The sequence below is a fragment of the Schistocerca americana genome, chromosome 7 (assembly GCF_021461395.2).
Source record: "Schistocerca americana isolate TAMUIC-IGC-003095 chromosome 7, iqSchAmer2.1, whole genome shotgun sequence".
Classification (NCBI taxonomy): domain Eukaryota; kingdom Metazoa; phylum Arthropoda; class Insecta; order Orthoptera; family Acrididae; genus Schistocerca; species Schistocerca americana.
Window position 1 is genome coordinate 266,341,978 of NC_060125.1, and position 6,721 is coordinate 266,348,698.

The following is a 6,721-nucleotide window of genomic DNA, read 5'->3' on the forward strand; positions in this document are numbered from 1 at the left end:
TGTGCTCATTAGACTGTTCATTCCGTTCAGCAGATCATTTAATTCTGCTTCACTTTCACTCAGGATAGCAATGTCATCATCGAATCGTGTCATTGATATCTTTCACCTTGTATTTTAATTCCACTCCTGAACCTTTCTTTTATTTCCATCATTGCTTCCTCGATGTACAGATTGAAGAGTAGGGGCGAAAGGCTACAGCCTTGTATTACACCCTTCTTAATACGAGCACTTCGTTCTTGATCGTCCATTCTTATTATTCCCTCTTGGTTGTTGTACATATTGTATATGACCCGGGTCTCCCTATAGCTTACCCCTACTTTCTTCAGAATCTCGAACAGCTTGCACATTTTATATTGTCGAACCCTTTTTCCAGGTCGACAAATCCTATGAAAGTGTCTTGATTTTTCTTTAGCCTTGCTTCCATTATTATCCGTAATGTCAGAATTGCCTCTCTCGTCCCTTTACTTTTCCTAAAGCCAAACTGATCGTCACCTAGCGCAGAACTACTTAAACCTAACTAACATAAGGACATCACACACATCCATGCCCGAGGCAGGATTCGAACCTGCGACCGTAGCAGCCGCGTGGTTCCGGACTGAAGTGCTTAGAACCGCTCGGCTACCGCGGCCGGCATCCCGTCGATAACGAGGTCATTAGAGACGGAGCACAAGCTCCGATTAGGGAGGAGATGGAGAAGGAAATCGTCTGTGCCCTGTGAAAGGAACCATCCCGGCATTTGCCTTCAAGCGATTTAGGGAAATAAGGGAAACCTAAATCAGGATGGCCGGATGCGGGTTTGAACCGTCGTCCTCCAGAATGCGACTCCAGTGTGCCAACCACTGCGCCACCTCGCTCGGTATTTGATGCAGGGCACCTCGTTGTACACCTTAAGTGGCATTTAGAAGTATTTTTTGCCAGACTGGTTTTCGGACGTACAGTCGTCAGTGATCCACCATGTATGACACTCTTTGCCTTCACCAGCAGAACCATGTTTTCTTTTGTGGCAGTAGTATCCGATAAAGCAGAAAGAGTGGCTGCGAAAGGTGGCAACGTGCTTCATACACGGCCGATAGACGAAAATCTCTGGTGATCTTGTTTGCATTTTTCTTTTTTAGGTGATCGTTCTTACTCCAGTTAGCCTTATACAGGTTTGTAACATGCACAATGGACGATATGTGTACCTCAGATGTAAAATAGTGCATTTTCATTACGAGATAATGCATCTTACCGTATTCATACAATAAAACGGTAAAAAAAGAATGAACGTTTCTCACCACGGTCTCTGAAGTAAATGTGTTTTTCTCGTTGCAGTACGATATTGAAATTATTTTACGGAATCTGTTCCAAATAGTCCATGCAACTCATTCGAATACCCATAAAGGCCTTGTAAGGTGTCAGGCAAATCCAACACCTTCCATGAAAACCCTGACATGATAAGCAAATCCAGCAGTATGTCATATAGCTCCGAATAAATCGTGAGATTAAATTAACCAAAGTAAGACGATTAACGAGTGAGCAAATGGAATACCACAGACTAACACGAGAATGCCTAAATGCATGTCATACCTTCCCACCGTGAAACAGACGCAGTTCCTAGGGGAAAAACGAGAACAGAAGCTGAGAGCAGAACCGTGTTAAGCTAGAGGCCCTACGATAAGGGACGGATACCCATGTTGCCAGCCAACCGCCAGGACTACCCCCCAGTCCATGTTAAAAGATAGAGCCCTCCAGAAGAACAGTATAGACCTTACGATAACACTAAAAGGGCCACACCAGCTGCAAGTTTTAGCGTGAGACTTTTTCGCGTCTCTGTTACATTGCAGACGTTAAAAACATTGCCCCACCACGAAAAGTATAACGTTTCTCATTTTTGTAGGCGGAGCTTAAGGTTAACATTGAGACCCTGATTGGTCAGATGAAAACACAGGCAGATAGTTTTTTTTTAAACCAACTTCGGTAAACTGTAGTAAGGAGAAGTTAGGAGGGAGTTGCTTCCGAGACGGCGAGCTGTATGGAGCTGCGCTGCCCGCCACCCACTGACGCTGCCTAACCAACGACAAGGTAATGAACGCACGTGATGCGGCATAACAGCGCATAAAGCTTCACTCAGAACTGCAGAAGTCTCATCTGTTACACCCCCTCTTTACGTAATACTAGTGTCGTTTTCTGCAAGTCGCAGCTGTACAGGGTGTTTCACAATTCATGTTACACAGTTCTATATTGTTTTCGCAAAGACTAGGCACATAGATAATTCTAATAAATTTTAATAAATACCTCATATCCTATAGATATTAATGAATATTAATAAAGAAATGGATAATAATGAAATAAATTCTGGAAAATCTAATAAATTTTGCTTCCTCCATATTGAATGATGGCTCTGCCTAAAGAAGAACGAGCGGAGTTAGGAATCTTCAGTGGACGAGAAGACGGAAGAATTTAACCTTTGACATCCGCATTGTCAACCTCTTTGTTTTACTGACATCGTGAAATTAATCACCTAGTTTATAGAAACAGGCAATGTGCCTGACAAATCCCATCCCGGACTACCAGAGACTTCAGAGGAGTGAATGTAGCTGTCGTGGCCATGGTTTATGCTAGCCAAAGAAATCTTTTTGTTGGACATCCAAAGAGTTAGGTGTTCCTAGGTAAACTATCCACAAAATCCTGGCTGAGAGGACGTTTCACCCGTACGAGTTACTCATATGCATCACTTAAACGAACGTGACCCGGGCTTACGCATGCAGATGTGTGAATGGTTTGCAGATAAACTAGATGCCTTTTACTGAAGACTGTGTGTCGTTCAGTGATGAATCTGTGTTTCACGTCAGTGGAGGAGTGAACAGACAAAAACTTCGATATTGGTCTCAAGCCAATCCACAATGGATCAGCCATCCAAACAGCAGGCTGCCAAAATGTGACAGTGTGGTGTGGTTTGTGGAAAGCTCATGTGCTGGGACCTTCCTTCTTTTACGAATATGTAACGTTTAAGACTTGCCTGAACATACTGAGAGATAAATTTATGCCTCACTTTGAGCGTTTTGGTGATGGACCTCCAGACTGATTTCAGCAGGATGGTGCCCCTGCCCATTTTTCTGTTGCTGTTAGATATCGCTCAAATGACAATTTTCCTAATTGGTTTGGGAGAAGACGACATTTCCCCTGGTTCAGCACACCTTTCTCCACTTGAATTTTTTTTTCTGCATCAAAGTATGCGTTGAAAAGCGTGGAGATTGAAAATATTATGTATTAACATTAAAGTGAATAAAATATGCTTTATTATTATTTTTTAGAATTGCCTATGTATCCAAACTTTATTGGAACCCTGTAGAGGTTGCAGCGAGGACTTAATAGATCTAGTTTTACATAGGAACTTATGTGCGGGAACGTCATTTAACGACGCTACTGTGCGTCAAAGTTAGAGGGGGCGGCGCTTATAAATGTATGTATATACAGGGTGATTGCGTGATGATGTTATACACTGTCAAGGATGATGTAGAAGGATAAATGTATCAATCTGAGGTAAGGGTCCATGTACCGCGATCGAATGAATCGAAAGTTAAAAACGAAAACCATACTGGCACCTCTGGCAGTGAAACACAGATACCGATACTGTTGTTACTAAGATTTCAGAAGTGGTAGTATGGTCCAAAAGAAGAAAAAGTGTACAGTAAACATGGGCTCTAAAATTCTTACCTTATGATCTCCTAGCACTTGTTCATTTTAGGAAATGTGTTTCACGCTAACAAAGATGAAAAAGTATTTATAGCTCCACAGGTACGAATTTTAGACCCCATGTTTACTCGTCATTTTTTATTGGCGTGGTCAGTACTAACACCTCTGAAAGTGACATACCCTACATTCGTAGCAACAACAGTACCGGTATCTGTACCCCATTGTCAGAGGTATCAGGAAGATTATCTGCTGTAACTTTCGACTCGTACGTTTCCTAACAAGAGACTCTCACCTCAAATTATTACATTTATTCCTTTCCATCATTCCTGAAGGTCTGTAACATCACCTCGGAATCACACTGTATACGCATGCATTTACAGGCGCGCCTATAAATTTTTCGCTCTATAGCGTCGCTGGATGACGTTTCCGGGTATGAGTTCCTGTCTAAATCTTGATCTACTAGGATCCTTCTACAAATTCTAGAAGTGTGTAACATGAGTTGTGAGATACCCTGTACCTCTGGTCTTCAGAAACCAAGTACGAAATTCTCGTCCACTACGCGCAAACTGTTAAGCTAACAGGAAAAACGTAAAGGATTTTTTTTCTTGAAAATTTAATGTATCTCGAAGAAGGTTGTGACTTTGTTTATGTTTTGAAAACGTAAAATCTTACTGAAACCTCTGCATTGCTTCTTTAGTCTAATGGAAGAGGGGTGGCACAGCAGAGAGACACAGGTGGAGCTCTTCCGCGTTGACAGTGAACGGAGAAGGCGCCCCAAAACCATTGCTGCACCACAAATGACATCAAGTCGGTCGCCAAAGAAAAGAGCCTTGACTGGCTCCACCAAAGGTGGTAAGCAGAGAGTGGTCGCAGATACCAACGTGATGGGTCACTCCTGAACAGTCCGCCCCTGATAGCTGAGTGGCCGCCGGCACGGTAGCTCAGCGTGTTCGGTCAGAGAGCCGGTTGGCCTCTGCAATAAAAAACTGAGTGGAAGGATCAACCACTGAACTTGAATAGGACGTCTTGCGACGTCCCCAACGACGAAACACAACGATCAATAACAAACAAAATGAAAAAAAAGAAAAAAGTGGTCAGCGTGACGGACTGTCAATCCCAAGGGCCCGGGTTCGACTCCCGGCTGGATCGGAGATTTTCTCCGCTCAGGGACTGAGTGTTGTGTTGTCCTAATCATCATCATTTCATCCCCATCGACGCGCAAGTCGCCGAAGTGGCGTCAAATCGAAAGACTTGCACCAGCCGAACGGTCTACCCGACGGGAGGCCCTCGTCACACGACATTATTATTGTACTCCTGGACGGAAGTGTCGTACCGCGCAAACTACAGCCGAGAAGAGCGACAAACATAGCACTAGGCAAGAGGTGACATTAAAGAACAAAAAATGCGCGACTAAAACAGCTCGAACTGCTGCCAAAATTTTGACTGCTACCTCGAATCCATTCCAATCGCTAGGCCTGATCCAGCTGACACACAGCAATGAAACGGCCAGTGATCGCCGCTCAATGCCCGACACTACGAGCACCGATCGCAAACCGCCTCCAATCGTCATAGAAGTTAAAGAAGGCTATAAATGCTTCCTGCAGCGACTTGGTAGGTGGACTATAGCCGTCTACCCAGTCAAGTCCGCGCGGAAAATTCTGATTCGTGTGCAGCTGACTAACTGCGAACACTACAGGAAGGTGACGTTCGAGGTGACTGATACGTCGCTGCTGTTCTTCACGCTCGCCACGACTCCACAAAAGTTGCTTAAGGCCGTGTTTAAGCGTTTCTCACACTTTGTAGGCCCTGGGCACATCAAAGAAGAGTTAGCTGTTGTGCGTTCTGTTCCACAAGTCAAATCGCTGAAGAGAAAGAGAGTCACCGTCCCTGCTTGCAGTCACACAGGGCACTGCAGTGAACCCGATGCTCCATCAAGCGACGCTGGTGGCCAGGTTATGGATCACCGTAGGACCACTGAAGCATAAACGCAGTTCTTTCGTTGCCAGCAGGGCTTTCGCTTCCCAACAGTGGGACATGTGGCTCTCCACCGTTCTACTCTGAAGGCAATCGTCAAGTGCGCTGGAGATCATGCGAGCATCCCCCTAGATGCAAGAACTGCGACGGGAACCACGTTGCGAGCCATCACGATTGCAAGGTTTCTCAAGCTGCGGTGGCCCTTTGAATGGCCTGCTACCCAAGAGGACGGTTGGCTGCTCTGCCCAATATCCGCGTTCAGGCGCCCAACCGGCGGAGAGCTCAATCAATAGTGCTCTTACTACACCGACAGCGACCCTGACCCAGGGGACAACAGAAGAAGACAGTCGACGGTCCGTAAACACAGCACAACAGCCACGCTAGAGAAACGGACACATTCGCTCAAGGGGAAAATATGGCACCCCACAAAAGACATCACCAAAGTAGGAAGCCGTAGTGGCAACGCTACCAATGCTGACCGCACTGATAATGCCTCGCTCCAGGCCACACCAGCCGCTGACGTGGACTCCTGGTTCAAGACTATCCTGGGAAATTTACTGGATTTTTTCCTATAATTTTGTGTAAATTTTCTGCAAGATTCTCGCTAAAGGTTTGCCATAGGTGCAGAAAATTTATGTTTTTGAGTCCCGAACGCTCCTTCCAACAACAACTGTAACTTATTATCCCATTTACGATTCGAATTCTCCGTCTTAGGCATCACTGGGACAAGAAGCGAGCACTCTTTGCTAAAGTTGCGTGCTAGCTCTGCTCTATCAAGGTGAAGACTGCATTACTTTCGATTATAAGCTCACTGAAGATAAGGAGACACAAACATCGAGATCGACAATCAGTAAAGAAAATTAACTGCGATTCTCCCTCGAAAGAGGTGAAAAACTTGAAAAATTGTACAGTTGTTAATTTCTACTCCTGTCAATTACATTGACTTAATAGTGGCGACGAATGATTTGTTAACTTGATTTCGTTAGGTATCTGCCCCTACCTTTCTGTCAGAGACAGCAAAGGACTTGGAAGAGCAGTTGAACGGTATGGACAGTGTCTTGAAAGGAGGGTA